This window comes from Rhinolophus ferrumequinum, chromosome 7 (genome assembly GCF_004115265.2).
Source record: "Rhinolophus ferrumequinum isolate MPI-CBG mRhiFer1 chromosome 7, mRhiFer1_v1.p, whole genome shotgun sequence".
In the NCBI taxonomy this organism is placed as follows: domain Eukaryota; kingdom Metazoa; phylum Chordata; class Mammalia; order Chiroptera; family Rhinolophidae; genus Rhinolophus; species Rhinolophus ferrumequinum.
In genome coordinates, this window is record NC_046290.1 from 81,727,631 (window position 1) to 81,745,893 (window position 18,263).

An 18,263-nucleotide genomic window follows, 5' to 3' on the forward strand; every position below is an offset into this window, starting at 1 on the left:
ACTTAAATTGTCACTTTTTGCAGTTAGCGATTCTTTACATACACAAGCTTAAAGACTCCACCAAAAAACTATTAGAAACAATAAATGAATACAGTAAAGTGGCTAGCTACAAAATCAATGTAATGAAATCCCCATCAAAATACCAATGGCAATTTTTAAAGGAATAGAACCAAATATCATCAGATTTGTATGGAATCACAAAAGACCCCGAATAGCCACAGGAATCCTAAGGAAAAAGAACAAGGCTGGAGGTATCGCACTCCCTGACTTCAATTTGTATTACAAAGCAACAATAATCAAAACAGCATAGTATTGGCAGAAAAACAGACACACAAACCAATGTAATAGAATTGAAAACCCAGAAATAAACCCACATATATATGGACAGATAATGTTTGGGAAAGGAGCCAAAAACATACAGTGGAGAAAAGAAAGCTTCTTCAATAAATGGTGCTGGGAAATTTTAAATATCTTTTCCATCCCTTTACTTTCAGTCTTTGTGTGTCTTTTGATCTGAAGTGAATCTCTTGTAGGCAGCATACATAAGAGTTCTGTTTTCTTATCCATTTACCAACCTTATGTCTTTTGATTGGATTATTTAATCTATTTACATTTAAAATAAATGTTGATATGTAGTTGTTTCCTTTTTATTCATATTTTTGATTTTTTTTTTCATCTTAAAAAAGTTCCTCTAAGATTCCTTGTAATATTAGTTTAGTGGTGATGGACTCCTTTAGCTTTTTCTTGTCTGGGAAGCTCTTTATCTGTCTTTGGATTCTAAATGATAGCTTTGTTGGGTAGAGTAATCTTGGTTGTAGGCCCTGGCTTTTCATCACTTTGAATATTTCCTGCCATTCCCTTCTGGCCTGCAAAGTTTCTGGTGAGAAATCAGCTGACAGTCTTATGGGAGCTCCCTTGTAGGTAACTAACTGTCTTTCTCTTGCTGCTATTAAGATTCTCTCTTCGTCTTTAACCTTTGGCATTTTGATTATGATGTGTCTTGGTGTGGTCCTGTTTGGGTTCATCTTATTTGGGACTCTGTTTCCTGGGTTTGTATATCTATTTCCTTTGCCAGGTTAGGGAGGTTTTCCGTCATTATATCTTCAAATAGATTTTCAGTATCTTGCTCTCTCTCTTCTCCTTCTGGTACCTCTGTGATGCAAATATTGGTACACTTGATGTTGTCCCAGAGGCTCAGGGCTGTGATCTTTACAGTTGTTTTCTCCAGTGGTATATGGCAGCCTCCTCACCCCTCTCTGCTACCTTCCATTGATGTATCATTCCCAATGTATTTTATTGAAGCCCTCACCTTTATTGACTTTTTATTTTCCTCTCGGGATATAGGAAGACCTGAAGGGGATAGAGTAGGAGGAATTCTCTTCTAATGTCTTTTCCCCTGGGAAGTAGGCCTTGGTTATGGAATAAGCTCTGGGCATATTTTATAATGTTTAATCTTCCCCTCCCTATGTCAGAGCCACAAAGGGATCTTTTCAAGATCTTCACTGTGAGAATCTGTTGGGGATCCTATAGGAAAGGCACACAAAATTGTGGAGACCCTCCCTAAGATTGTACCTCCCAAGGGTTTTCTTACTCCAGCAATTAGGTGAATTAACATTTGAATGTTCCTATCAGATACTGGCTGTAGAGGCGGCTTCTCCAGGTTAGCAGATCTAAGATGTATCGCTTTAAATGGACTTGTTCCTCCAGAATTCCTGGTGGCAGTTTGCCGTATAACCTTAGTTTCTCTGATATCTAAGAAAAGTTACCCATTTTCAGTTTGTTCAGTTTTTTCTTGTTATAAGGATGTGAGTGACAACTTCTAGGATTTTTATTAATCAGAGATAAAATTAGAAGTCCTCCTTCAAATATGAAAATAAAGCAAACATTCTGTTAAAAAAGTCATAAACCAGCTTATTTTAAATATTGGTTGGAATAAACATATTTTGTACTTGGTAGTTATATTTGATTAAATTTTTATAGCTATAAAATAATATTTTTATCAGCATGTATGATCTAAAGACACTGATTTCCTACATTTTAATGTTATATCAATAAATATTAAATTTGTTTTCTTAGAGCAATAATGCAACTTCTGTGACTTTTTAATTGAGATAAAAGTCTGAAGTGTAGTTATAATTATACCCACATTGGATTCCTCTAATAACTCTCATTTATTTATTTATTTTTATTATTGTTAGTTTCAGGTGTACAAAACAACCTAATGACTAGACATTTACACCTCTCACAAAATGATAACACCCTCAAGTCTACTATCCCTCTGACTCCTCTAATAACTTTCATTTGTGGTTTTCAAAGTATTTTTAGAAATTCCTTATGAACCATCATGTTATTTTCCTGGTTGAAACAGCATGGTGTTATGTATGTTTCACCATTTTATTCTTAAATAGAGACATCAAGAGGTCAAGTATGTTTTAAAGCGTTAAATCAACATCAATTCCATGGATATGATATCCACATGATTCTAGAATAGTTTTGAACCTGGCTATGTAAGTTAGTAAAAGTAACTGAAATCCTGTTAAAATTTTTAGACTTTGAGGTAAAGAGTGAGAACCATTATTCATTTCATATGTGGAGACATTCAGGAGAATTCACTATAATTAAATATAAAATTGGGGTCAAAACAGAAATTTTCCATAAGTCAAATATGTGAGTATAGTTTGCAGGGGTATGTGTTTATTAGCCATCTCCAGAAAAAATTTTTATTGACGTTACTGCATAGGTGCTGTAGCCATTCTTTCAATGAGCAGTAGATGTGGAATATACTACTTAGTAATGATAGCTGTATGGGTGGTTTTATTTTATTCAGTTGTTTCTGTGCATTGTAGCGTGTACTTATTTGTCTTTGCTTGATATGGATACTTAGTGTTTGCTCATCAAACTTTTTAACTGAGGTCTGCTTCTTGAGTGTAGGATTACTTAGCTTAAATCTTGGATACAACCTAACGTAGATAAGTTGTGCATGACCAGATTTTATAGGTAAATTTTCATTTTAATGGTCAGAAGGGAGTGAACATATCTAAGAGACATATGCATTTTATTGTTAAATATCCAGTTTTATACATCCCGTTGCTACAGGAGTTAACCATAGTTAGCTAAGGAAACAATTTTAGAAATGAAGAAACTGGAATCTCTCTCAGTCTCCTGGGAAGTTCCTGTCAGCTATTGATGAGAACAAAATAGAGTTCCATGGCACTATGAAGACATCAGAAGACTAAAGTGTGGCTCACAATCCTGAGAAACTGATCGACTAGAGGGGGAAATAGACCCTTGAGTTGTAGGAATGACTCGTGGTACTTACTATTAATCATGTCTGTCCTCCTGCTCAGGGTCTAGACTGAGCTTGCAGGCAGCTGGGAGTATTCTAGAGCCTCTTGACCTTAATCTGGTTGCTTGGGTCCAGAGAAAAGGGAACATGGAATCAATACCGAACCAGAGTGCTGAACACAAAGTGCTGATCTCTGTGGATGAGATAATACTCAAATCCCCCAATACTGTATGATGGCAAATTGTCTCATAGTTCTCTGATCTTCTTCTCTCCTATCCCCTCCTCTCTCTTCCCCTTCTCTCCCCTTCCCTCCTTTCCCCTTTCCCCACTTCCCTTCCCCTTCCCCCCAAAGCCAGATAATATTGGATTACCAAGGGAATAGGCTGGGGAGGGCAGTGGTCATGAATTAGTGGCAGAAAGAGATCAAGGAATTATTCCCATTCCCTTCCCAAACTAAACTTTTAACAAACAACTTCTAATGTTTTCTAAACAGATGTGGATATAAAACTATTTGTTAACTCCAGTGGTTCCCAAATTTTGCTGCACATTGGAATCAGCTGGGTGTCTAAAAATATCGATGCCTAGCTCCCACCCCGAGACATTCCAACTTAATTGGTATTAGCTGTTACCTGGCATTGGGATTTTTCAAAAACTCCCCAGATAACCCTAATGTGCAGCAAAGTTTTGTAACAACTTCTTTACTCTCTAAAATTTTAGTATGTAATTTACTCTGTCTCTGTAGGAATTGAAGATCCCTGTAGAGATTTTGTCAATATATTTCAGTTTGCCAGTGTATAAACTAGTTTGGTGTTTATTTAATTGTTATATTTATATTGGCTCAATTTGACTTCTCAATAGTTATATCCAATTAGCTAAAGGTTTACTACATATGTTTATGTGTGGGAATTTACAGCAAATGATTGGTGTTCCCAACTTCTGAGATTGCTCAAATAGCCTCAAAAGGATGCAGTTGTTCACTCTTTAAATTCTTCAGAGAAAAAAGTCACTAAAACAAACCTTGCAATAAATTAAGAGTTGAAAATTGGAGAACTGTTGTAATTGTTACCTTCTTACCTCTGGGCTGGAGATAATAGCACTTGCTATATCCATGGCATTATGCTAAAAATAATATTTAAATTAATTTTAATTTCCATACATTTTTGTGTATGCTCATTCTAACTTGTCAATGAAAGATGGAAGTCTTATGATAGACTCCTCACATCACTCTCATGAAAATTTATACTTTGAAGAAAAATATCAGGGAGAAGGAAATTCTTAAACAGAGAATGGATCTCTAGTAATGGAACTTTAGGTATCAGGCAGAACAGTATTTTTAGGGGGAGTGACCTCACATCTAATCTCAGTGCCATTATGTGTTCACTACTTTCTTTTGCTTTCCTTATTCAATCCATGGCGCACTGTGATACGTTTCCTTAGTTTCATAGTCCCATGTCTTTGTGTCAGCACATCAGTCTGGAATACATGGGGGTAAAATACAAAACAAAGCCAAATTCTTTTGAGCACTTCTTAATCGTTGCTAAAGAATTTGCAAATTCTGCATGGATGGCAGTCAATTTTTTCCCCAACTAAGGTAGAAGCACAGCAAAATGGAATCTTTCCTGGAAAAAAGAGAGTTTTACCATTATGCACATTTGTAGCTTAGCAGGTAACATGTCCTACAAGGGAGAACTGGTATCCCAGGTTTTCTATATCCTGGTGAAAAGCATCGCCAACCACATGGTCACTCAAGTTTGAAATCTTGGAGATGTTTGAAAATTTCGTTCTAACCTCTTCTTAACGGTCATTGAGTCCTATTAAGACTAGTTTGAAAACTATCTTAAATGTATTTTATTTCACTATTCCTATCTCATTACCTCAAGTCTGGCTTTCATCGTCTCTTATCTGAATTAAAACAACAGCTTTCTGTTTCACCTGGAAAACAGACCCTTTACCCCAATGTAATATGCATTATGACCAGCTTCATATGAGTTGTAAGAATTGAAGATTATACATGTACTTAGGGGCAAAGCTTCCAACCAAGTAAGAAGAAAGGAAGTTTACACAAATTGCTTTTATTTTTTAACTCTTTTATTATGAAATACAACCCACATATAAAAAAGTATACAAAACTTTGCAGCCCAATGAGTGATCACAAGGACACACTCATGTAGCCACCACCCGTGTGAAAGAAGAGAATGTTGCCATACTCCAGGAGTTTCCTTCCATCCCTCTCAATCATGACCCCTTCTTCCTCCCCAAAACCCATTATTCTGATGTCTACCTCTATGGTTAAGTTATAACTGCTTTTGGGCTTTGTATACGTGGAATCATACAATATGTTATATCTAGAGTCTTTTAATACTATGTGTACAAGTTCTTCCCTTGTCATACCATCATGCTCAATTTGAGCATGAATTGGGCTAACTATTGCCTTCCCTCAGGCCTTGAAAATATATACTCATTTAATAATTTTCTGCTACAAGGTAAGGAATCACTGACTCAGTTCAACAAATAGTTATCAAGTGTCTGCTCTCTGGAATTGAGCTTGAGTATACAAATAAAAGGAAAATGTTACTGATCACTAAAGGTGATCAAAGACTAAAATCTTGATTTAGGGCAGAAGTTCTTAGAGTGTGGTTCCTATACCAGCACCATCAGTGTCACCTGAGAATTTGTTAGGAATGCAAATTCTTCCCTCCAGATGTACTGAATCAGAAACTTTAGGGGTGGGGCCTAGATTCTGACACACCTCAAAGTTTGAGAACCATGGATCGCAGAGGATTTGTTTGACTTTAGGATGAGGTAGCGGCTAAATGCCCTTTCATGTGTTTTCTAATGCTGAAATCCCATGCTCATTTGAAAATCCCTGCAACTTTTATTTTCGAAATAATTTTATTTAATCTTCCCATATTTAAGTTTGAATCAAGTTTAGGAGGGAAAAGCACTCTGAAGTTGTTTACTTTCTCATTTGAGATTAATTCAGTGGTTCGGTAGAAGTGCTAGGAAGCAGACATTTCTTTGGGAGCACCTTACGGTAATTACAGGGCTTAGACGTTACGTGAGTGTTCAGCGCCAGACTGGAGGATCTGCAGGGGCCTCTCATCTAGAGCGAATGCTTCTCTTACACAGCTCCAACTTTCAGAGTTCATCCCAAAGAGTGGCAGTACAGTTTTAGAGCATGAAACTTAGGCTGAGACAGCTATTCTTTAATTCTCCTTTATAAACTTGACAGTGCACTAGATTTTTCAGTGTTTTACTTTATGCTGATTCCTTGAAAAAGCAACTATCTTGTGAATGTTATTGTGGCTGCTTGTCTGCCTGATGATTGTTTTCTTGTGTGTGGGGAAAAAAATCCAATTTTGTGCCAAGCATTAATCATGTTTTAGGCTATTTGTACCTGAACATGAAAAGTGTACATCTTAAGAAAATTCATCATGATTACAGTGAAACACAGACAGAAAGCAATGGCATTAATATGATCAAGGACTTTTTGGCCATAAATTTTGAGATTAAAGGTACTATATACGATCCTTCAGAAAGCAACATGGTCACCAATCCAAGTACTCTTGCTGATGAACAATTTTACTGTGATATTACGCTGCACGTCTTTAATATAGCATCTGACCTCTTGTTACTTTGGCATATTATCCAGGGTGGCTAGGAGCATGACAGCAATGAAAGTACAAATTTATTATTCTGTCCTTCTTTTTCTCTTTACCATTAAAAGGAATGAAGAAATACACATACAGCCTTTAAGATTATGACAGCCAACTCATCTTTTATTATCATTTCTTTTATTCTAACTTGTAATATCAAATTGTATGTTTACCACCTCGGTTGCCTATACTTACTGTCAAGTGGAACCTGTATAATAAACTTTATCATTATATTACATAAGCACTTTAGCACATATTATTGCATGTATTATTTCTGGGATCATATATTAAAATAAAGCACACTGTCTTTTATATTCCAAGGAGTAAATCTTTTTGTCTAACTTAACTAACATTTCCAAAACACCTTCTATATGCAGCCACTATGAAGACAGTAACAGAAATACTAAGACAGTAACACCTAGTCCTTACTCTCAAGGAGCTTGTACCTTATAACCAACATAGATATAGAAACAAAAAAACAGCATGCAAGCCCAAAGTTGTATTAATACATTTAATTTTCATACAGTTAGCCTAAAACACATTTTTACTATAATACATTTAATCAATGATTAGCATATCCAGCTGACACATTCTTGTTATAATATCTCAGCTTTTTTAAAAAAATATTTTTATTACAATATAGTTAACATACAATATTATATTAATTTCAGGTGTACATCATAGTTATTCAACAGTACCCACATGGCACTATAGTTATTACCACATTATTGATTATACCCCTTTGCTAGAGAAGTGATCACTATGATAAATCCAGCAACCATCTGACACTGTAACACACTATCACAATATTATTGATCTTTATCCCCCTTTTAAAATTTTTCAATTAGTTTCATTCAATATTATTTTATATTAGTTTCAGGTGTGCAGCATAATGGGTAGACATTCATATAATTTAGGAAGTGATCCCCCTGACTAGTGCCCCCTGGCAATATACATAGTTATTACCATATTGCTGATTATATTCCCTGTACTTTATATTCCCACAATTTGTAACTACCAATTTGTACTTCTTAATCCCTTCCCCTTTTCACCCACCCGCAAACCCTCTCCCATCTGGCAACCATCAAAATGTTCTCTGCATCTATGAGTTTGATTCTGTTTCGTTTGCTTATAACATCTCTGCTTTTGTGAATGTCTCTCATCTTGCTTATGATGGCAGCAGATATGGAAGGTCTTTTTTGGGTGATTTCTTCATCACTGCTGCAGGAGTTCCTTTTGCTCATTATAATAGCTTGCTGGGATTGCCATAAAAATGTACCAGACTGGGTGGCTTCAGCAATAGAAATTTATTTTCTTACAGTTCCAGAGATAAGAATTCTGAGATCTTATGGCAGGATTAATTTTTTTCGAGGTCTCTCTCCTTGGCTTGTAAATCGTGGTCTCCTCCCTGTGTCTTCACGTGGTGTTCCTTTGTGTATATCTGTGTTCTAACCTCCTTTTCTTGTGGATGACAGTCATATTACATTAGACCTCCCAACCATGACCTCATTTTGACTTAATTATCTCCTTGAAGACCGTATCTCTAAATATAGTCACATTTTGATGTACTGGGGGTTATGACTTCAACATATGAACACAACTCAGCCCATAACATTCGTGTTCTATCACCTCTGAAGTCTTCTGTTCCAACATACCAAACTCTCACCATAGTCTTCTGTCTTTCCAGCTCTATCACTAAACCTCATCAAGACCTCCAGTGTTGGGCTTTTTGTTCTCCAGAGCTATCCTTTCTTCATGAATTATTTTCTATCCACCCATGTCTCCATGATGACTTCAACCATTGTATAGCCAATAGACTTAATATTAACCCCCCTGGTTTTTCAAAGCAGCTATCATATGAATCATCTGCTAAGCTATAAATTGTCTTGAAGAAATCACCCAAATATGAAAGTTAGTGCCGTTGTGAACTAATGGTTTATAATCTCAGTTGACTTGGGTCCTTAGTGCTAATCGGCAATCTTACCCTTCAGGTGTCTTATCTTTTCCCTGTCACAATGCTCCTTAAACATCCAAACTCCCTTCTGTCTCAGCAGTTTTGCTCTTTATAAAATAAAAAGTGAGCTGTCGAGTTCCTTAACTTTTCTTTATGTGCATAAGCTTATTTATTTAAAGTTACTTCTATTTCTTCCCTCCAGATGCAAAAGAAGACTATTCCTTTCCCTTTAAATAAAATAATTCATCCCCCTCCTATTCTTTTTATCTATTTTTATTTTTAAGTTTTCAATTACAGTTAACATTCAATACTATATTAGTTTCAGGGGTACAGCATAGTGGTTAGACATTTATGTAAGTCATGAAGTGACCCCTTGATAAGTCTAGTACCCACTTGATACTATATACAGCTATTACAATATTATTGACTATATTCCCTAAGCTGTACTTTATATTCCTGTGACTGTTTTGTAACTGCCAATTTGTACTTCTTAATCCCTGCCCCTTTTTTACCCAGCCCCCAAGCCTCCTCCCATCTGGCAACCATCGCTTTGCTCCCTATCTTTGAGTTTGTTTCTGTTTGTTTGTTCATTTACTTAGTTTTTTAGAGTCCACAAATAAGTGAAACAATACATTTGTCTTTCTTTAACTGATTTCACTTAGCATAATACCCTCTAGGTCCATCAGTATTGTTGCAGATGATAAGCTTTCATTCTTTTTATGGCAGAATAATATTCCATTGTATATGTGTACCATTTCTTTATCCATTCGTGTTTTGATTGGAACATTTAATAAATTTATATTTAAAATAATTATTGATACGTTGTAGTTATTGCCATTTTATTGTTTTCTGATTGTTTTTGTAGGTCTCTGTTCCTTTCTTATTCTCTTTCTCTCTTCTCTGGTATGTTGATGACTTTCTGTTTAAGTCCCCTGCTCTTTATTTTTTGTATATCTCTTTTAGATTTTTGGTTTGCGGTTCCAATGTGCTTTATATATACCAAGGTATGTTTTTAGCAGTCTATTTCAAGTTGATGGTTGCTTAAGTTCGAACACATTCTAGAACCACTACCATTTTTACTCACCCCCTTTTACTCCACTTTTATGTTTTTGTGATTACTTTTTTACTTCTTTTGTGTATGTGTGTTGATGTGTATCCCTTAATTTATTGTTGTAATTAACACATGATCTTCTTACTTTTACCTTTTAATCATTGTGCTAGCTTTAGTGTTGGTTGATCCACAGCTTTTATTATATGTTTACTTTTATCAATGAGAAATTTTTTTTTTGTGGTGTTTTCTTATTCACATTTTAAAATTTTTTTTCTTCTTGTTCTTAAACAAATCCCTGTAACATTTATTATAATACTGGTTTGGTGGTGATGAACTCCTTTAGCTTTTTCTTGTCAGGGTTGCTTTTTATCAGTTCTTTGATTCTAAATGATAGCCTTGCTGGCTAGAATAATCTTGGTTGTAAGTCCTTCCTTTCATCACTTTGAATATTATTTTCCAATCTCTTGAGAAATCAGCTGACAGTCTTATGGGGGCTCCCTTGCAGGTAACTAACTGCTTTTCTCTTGCTGCTTTTAAGATTCTCTCTTGTCTTCAACATTTGGCATTTTAATTACGATGCGTCTTGGTGTGGGCCTGTCTGGGTTCATCTTGTTTGGGACTCTGCACTTCCTGAACTTAGATGCCTATTTCCTTTGCCAGGATGGGGAAGTTTTCCATCATTGTTTCTTCAAATAGGTTTTCAATTTCTTGTTCTTTCTCTTCTCCTTCTGGTAACCCTATGATGTGAATGTTGCTATGTTTGATGTTCCAGAGGTCCCTTAAACTTTTCTTATTTTTTTGGTAGGGGGGATTCTTTTTTCTTTTTGCTGTTCTGATTAGGTGTTTTCTGCTACCTTATCATCCAAATCACTGATTTGATTTTCTGCTTCATCCAGCCTACTGTTGATTCCCTCTAATTCTTTATTGCACTTATTGTAGTCTTTATTTCTGCCTGGTTCTTTTTTATGTTTTCTATCTAGTTTTTTATGTTTCATATCTCTTTGTTGAAGTTCTCACTGAGATTACCTATTCTTTCCCTAAGTTCACTGAGCACCTTTATAACTAGTGTTTTGAACTCTGCGTCTGGTTGCTTATTTGCCTCCATTTTGTTTAGTTCTTTCTTCTGGAGTTTTGTCCTGTTCTTTCGTTTAGGACATGTTTCTTTGTCTCCTCATTTTGGCTTTCTCCCCATGTTTGTTTCTATGTTTAGGTAGATCTGCTATGTTTCCCAGTCTTGGCAGAGTGGCCTTATGTAGTAGGTATACTGTGGGTCCCAGTCGTGCAGTATCCCTGTTTACCTGAGCTGGGTGCTGCAGGAGTGTCCCTTGTGTGGACTGTGTATGGTCTTCTGTTGTAGTTGAGCCTTGATTGCTGTGAGTGGGATTGACCTTCAGACTGACTGGCTATGAGGACTGGCAGTGACTACAGTGGACAAGCTATTGTGAGGGAGCTGACCTTTCAGAGTGGGATTCACTTTAGCAGCACACTGGTGCCTGCCAGTCCACCCTTTGGGTGTGCCATTTGTGGCGCTAATTGGGTAGTGTTCTGGTGTGGTCTGAAGCTGACCACCAGATGTGTTGGTTCTGGGGCTTCTTGGGAGGGACTCTGGTGCAGGCCAAGGTCAGCTGCTGCCTATGTCTGCCCCAGACCACCTGGTAGTAGCTACAAAATGATTTGCAGCTGGAAGCTATCTGTGCTGGGCTTGGAGGTACTTGGGAGTGGTTACACTGTGAATTGAGGATGGCTTCTACTAGTTGCCTCGTGTGGGACCACTTAACAAAAGTTACAGTACAAGCTGTTGTCAGTCACTGCTTGTTTGGGGTTTGTAGACCTTTGAGAAATTTTAGGAAAGTGCTGGCAGAGTCTGGTTCTTGTTAGAAATAACTGCTGAAAGAGGTTCAGGTAGTGCACAGGTTATGTGGGGCAAGGTCGCAGAGAATCACCAGGGTGATGTGAGAGCAGTGTTAGCTAGATTAATGGAGACTCAGATTTGGCATATACCTGCTCTTTATAGGCTGTGGGGGGAGGGCTAAACAAAGTAACAGTGACACCCACCAGTCAGTTTTTTGGGGAGAGAGTTCAACAAAGGAACAATGGCACCTGCCAACACTTTAGGCTCAGAGGGAGCTGCCCTGAGGCCAGACAATTCACTTTCTGCCTTTATGTCCCTGGTGCTTTTCCGGCTGCTGCCTCTCTGGAGCTTAGGAGGAGTGGTTGTGTGCTTGGGCTCTTTAAGAGGACATGTGGGTCTTTAGCAGCCCTCTGTCTCACTGTCCTAGTCCCTGCTAGTTTTCACAGCCAGCTGTTGTGGGGACTCTTCTTCCTGGCACTGGTGGCCTGGGCTGGGGAGCCTGGAGTGGGGATGGGACCCTTTGCTTCTGGGGTGGGAAGGTAGGTCCATAGTTGAAATATCCCTCCCAATTTGATTCTTAAACACATGTGGGAGTGGGACCAGCCTATTCCATGTCTCGGCCCCTCCTACAAGCCTCATGTGGCTTCTCCTTTATATTATTAGTTATAGGTGTTCCATTCAGCTAGGCTTCAGTGGTTCTCAAGGGTGGGTTTTCTATATTTGTAATTTTGATGTAGATGTTGAAGGGGGCGAGCACAGCGGTTACCTACTCTGCCATCTTGACCGGAAATTAAATTCCCTCCTAATTTTTACTTATCGTTGGGAACTTTATCAATTAACAATTTCTTTAACTTTTGTTTCTCTACTGGTTCTTTCATCTCAGCATAGTAAATATGCCCAAGTAATACACATCTTCAGCAAACAAGTGAAAAACTTCTCATTCTTTTGCCTTCGTTATCTTTATATCCAAACTTATCACAGAAGTAGTCTTTGTTTTTTGTCTACTGTTCCACACTTTCCAAACACATTTTCACTCCTGTTATTTCTGATTTCTGCCTCCACCATCCCACTGAATTTGATTTTGCCAAATTATAATTGACAACTGTTACAGTACTTTGTCCAGCTCCTGTTTAAACTATGTCTCAGTTTAAGGGCCATGGAAAACTGCTCTTATTCCTTTATCTAAATAAAATTTCAATTTGTTCTCTTAAATAGTCTATTCATATCTGTGTCATTTATTGTGTCTCCCACAACTTTATAATCTCTCTGCTTGGAGTTTGGAACAATCTTTACAAATTTTAAGAGTTAAGTAAATACTGGTTAAGTGAATAAAAATCTCCCACCTTTTTACTTTAGCTTTAAGTAAGCTTGATTTAAGCATCTAAAAGCATATGTGTATATAAATTAATTAATAAATATACATACATGCATACAATATAATATACATTATATGTAGCATTATGTAATGTATATATGTATTATATACACATATTTTACGATTTCTGCCATTTAAGCAATAGACACAAGAAGCATCATGTGTCTAAAATGCTCTAAAAATACTCAATTGATCATTTTTACTTTCCTTATAATTTAATTCTATGCTGTAAATAAGTAAATAATTGTATTTTAGGATAGTTATATGTATCAGCCTCATTATACCTTCAAGTGAGAGTTCATAAGGGAACAACAGAAATAAATGTGGCAAAGGAAGTAGGAGATTGGCAATCTGGATAAGCAGTAGATTTCGTCTTCTGCAGCACATAGCATAATGAAAATGAGCATGACTAAGCAAGCATAAAGGAAGGGATGTGAATATTATTTATCATAAAAGTCAATTTTTATGGTTACTTTTCTTAATAAAATGTCTGTAACATAATGAAATATGCATAAATACAAAATGAATGCTCTATTTCAAGGAATGTTTATAGGACTTGTGGGAATAATTTAACAGATAGAAATAATTAGTGTGCTAGCTGCTAAATAACTTAAATTTGGATATAGCAGATAATTGTAGGGGAAAAGTACTAGCCCAATTGTAGTATATGTTTCAAATCGAGCTTAGAGGAATGAATACTTAACTGTAGAGAGTGAAAGAGAGACTCTGGAATAAATAGATATAAAAGTGAATAAATCCAACTGGCTATATTCCCCATAAAAATGTCTTTTAGTATTATAAAGAGCCAAGGCATTCTAAGTTCAGTCATTCTTTATTATGTATGGCACATTTTTTTCCCATGTGTCCGCAAGTACTATTTTTAATTTATCATCGCATCTGTAAATTTTCAGTTTTGTTAAAATTAATTTGGGTCTCACATAATATAACTGGAAAATATAAACCTATTTAAAATAGTATTAAATTAATTAAACAAGGAGGCCATTAGATTGAGGTCTTTAATGCCATGGCGCCAACCTAACTAAGCAAACAAAAATCTAAGCCTGTAAATACCTCAAGGTTACAAAATCAAAACCTAAGAATGACCAATTACAACAGCCAATTAGGCTTTACGGTATGGCCAATCAATAACTGCCTTACTTGGCTTCCACCTTTTCACTGTAAAAGTTTTCCCCCAGCTCCCATTGGTAGAGTGTGCCTAGACACTACTGGTTTGCCACTGCCTGATTGGAATCGATACTTGCTCAAATAAATTCTTAAAATTTTAATATGCCTCAGTTTATTCTTTAACAATATATAATTTTATGACCTTTAAAAAGAGACCTAAGATTTAACCCAGGCAATCTCACTATTACCCACAAGATCTTAGTGAAATAGAAGATAGGGAAACTGTGGAGCAGAACAGTTACATGATTTTCTTGAAGTCAAGTAGGATCAGATGATGAGCTGATGGAAGGGCGTCATTCAGGAGCTCTCAGTAACAACCAGGTCTCAAAATGAATGTTTATGGTTTTGCATGGGTGGTATGATCACGTTTGAATTCCTTGGATTAAGTTTTGCTATTTTTTTGATGGTACATTAATCTGGTGCCAGGGTGGCAGCCTCTGATGTGTTCTCTTCTTTACTATTCTAGGAGCTTGGGACATTTGTGGGGTAAGTGTATTTGGAGCCCAGCTGTTCTTTTCTGGGCTACTTTCTGCTTCAACTGGCCAATAATAAATGCAATTCTGAAAGTATGAACTTCTGAATTAGTGAGGGATCATCCCCATTATAAGCAAAGGACTAAACACTACATTAAAGTTTTAAGAAACACCATATAATCTGTTCAAATAAATTGATCCCCTGCTCTATTTCTTAGGGATACACATGCCTTATTTTCTATCTTGCTCTCACCAACCTTCATTTTAATCGCCAAAGAAGTTTTTATATTTGATTTAAGAAGTGAGAAGGAGGTTATAGGACAAGAATTAGTAAGAAAGAAGGCCTGTCTTCTATAACTTTACAGACCACAATCCTTTAAAATCCTTCATATGTAAACAGTGAATCACTCTTTAGGACAGGAACTTCTGCTTTGGAGTTTTACAAAACGGAAACAGTGTGATTTTACAAGGATGGACTTGACATTATATTACTTGTGTTGTGCTAATAATGTCAAACTAATTTGATACCCTGAGAAGTGGGTACCACAATTGTACCCTTAGTGCAGTTGGAAGAGCTGAGTCTGAGTGGGATGTATATCTTATCTAAGGCGTGTTGGCTCATACACAGCAAAATTGGAACTCAAACCTAAGTTTGTTTGCTTTCAAAATCACATATGCTTTTTTTTTTAAATTTTTAAATTTTTTAATTTATTGGGGTGACAATTGTTAGTAAAATTATATAGATTTCAGGTGTGCAATTCTGTATCACATCATCCATAAATCACACTGTGTGTTCACCACGCAGAGTCAGCTCCCCTTCCATCACCATACATTTGATCCCCCTCACCCTCATCCCCCACCCCCCAACCCCCTTACCCTCTGGTAACCACCAAATTACGTTCCCCAGATTAATTTTCAAACCCGTGGCCATCCTGTGGTCACCGACTGCCCTCCAATCCCCTCCCCCTCCCCCCACCCCCCACCCCTCCCGCCCATCTAGCAACCCTCAGTTTTTCCTCTTTGTCTCCAAAACTGTTTCTGATTAGTTCATTCACTTATTCTTTTCTTTAGAATCCGCAAATAAGTGAGATCATATGGTACTTATCTTTCTCTGTCTGACTTATTTCACTTAACATAATGTTCTCTAGATCCATCCATGTTGTTGCAAATGGTAAGATTTCTTTCTTCTTTATGGCTGCATAATACTCCATTGTATAAATGTACCACAGTTTCTTAATCCAGTCATCTACCGATGGGCATTTTGGTTGTTTCCATGTCTTAGCTATTGTGTATAGTGCTGCAATAAACATAGGAGTGCATAAAGATTTTTGAATTGAAGTTTTGGATTTCTCCGGATAGATACCTAGGAGTGGAATTACTGGATCATAGGGTAGTTCCATTTTTAGATTTTTGAGATACCTCCATACTGTTAATTGCTATGCCATATTGCATATCAGCCTTCACTCAAGTGATTTATACTTTAACTCATTTGATCAGCAGCCCAGGTTCACCATTGGGTTAAGCTAAACAAGTGACTCTGTACATTTCAATTTTCTACTCAGGAAAATGTATATAATGGTACCTAGCACATAGGGTTATTTTTAGAGTTAAAGTTGTTAGTAGACAAAAAATAGCTAGCTCGTATCCTGGCATGAAGTTCATGCTCAAGAAATGTTAGTTATCTTATTCTTCCTGTGTGACTTACTTGTCTAATCGGTAACTCACCTTGGCTCCAATTTTGTGCAACTCAAAGCAGATAAACTGGTGATTATGTTATGACTAGTCATTATTCCCTCCATTTGTAAAGGTCAAAAAAGATTTTATTGAAGTCCAAAAATCCTTGGTATGCCCGAAGACCATTATGAGCAAAGTGCTGTGTATTCGGAGAGAGGGCAATGCATGAACTTTTATGGGCAGGTCAGGAGGCAAAGGAAATTTGGGAGGTCTTATGGAGGAGATGGCATTTTGAGCGGAGCCTTAAAGAACAAGCACAATGAGAAAAAGTGGAGAAAGAAGCAACTGCATTTCATGTCATGGAAACAGCACAGCGAAGGGAACCAGCACACAGTAGATCAGTGAATCAGGGGAATAGCTGCTGGCTTCTGGGCCAATTCCAAGGTAAGTGGCAGGGAGGGATGTAACAGGGGATGGAACTTTTACAGCAGGAGAGAACTTGACCTCTGAGCAAACTCATTGCTTTAAAAATTAGTGTTCGTTGTTTTATTTAGATTATCCTGAATAGTCAGTAAATGTGTTTAGCTTGGTTCCAATCTTTTGAATAGCAAAATGTTATGAAATATTTTAGCCTCTATCTTGTCAATAACTAAGAAGTCATTTATTTCATTAAATGCAGCAATGCCTAAATTTTTTATATAATACCAAAGGGCTGGAAGACAATACATGTTGACGGATAATCAGTTTGTTTATTTTTTAACCTGACTGCATAAGGCCATGTAGGGGTCACTTGCTTTTTTGGAACTAACATATTTAATATTATTTGTGTTCATTCCACTAACTTTCAAAGTTCAGGTGTTTTATCCTTATAAGCACAGCATAAAGAGGACACTTGGAAAAGATTTGGTAAAATTCCCCATTTCATAACACTCTAAAGCTGCTTAGTTCAACCATCTTATCAAAAACCCTTAAAAAAGACTTGCTGACATTGAGAAATGCTTTTTTCACTTGTTCCATTCATGGAACTATATGTGAATCCAATGTTATTTTTTAACTTTATGAAATTACTACTCACTCCCTAGTTGTGATTGGTTGGCCAGAAAGATCCTTGTCTTGAAAATTTCTGTAAGATGATTTCACTTTTGTGCCTTAATTCTTTGAGTATAACTCAATGTTGCCACCACTGTAGATTTTTCCATGTGTAAAGTTCATGTCCAGGTGTCTATTCTTATTCTAGAAGACCACACATACAGGAAATTAGGTTGAATTTATAATTATACCAGTAGGTATCTTGGAAACTGTCTATTAAAATAATTTTCTAATATTTTCCCCTAATAGTAGTTTTATAGAAAACATTAATATTTGAGGATGCTCCTATTTAGAAAGGTTCTGGCCAATGCATCTTGAATTCAATATTATGTGCACTTCAATCCTAAAACGATTCGAAATGCCTATCAATAGGCATTACCTTTGGTAATCTGCGACAATGGTAAGACATATATTTTTGCTGGGAAGCACCTTAAAAAATGAGTCAACCCTGTGCATCCCAATGAACATTAATTTTTTAAAAAAATTATTAAGATATAGCTAATATATACTATTATATTAGTTTCAGGTGTGCACCATAGTTATTCAATATTTATATACCTAAAGAAGTGATCACCATGATAAGTCTGGTGGCCTTCTGATATCGTAACAGGCTATCACAATATTAGTCACTATATTCCCTCTGCTTGACATTACATCTCTATGACTTA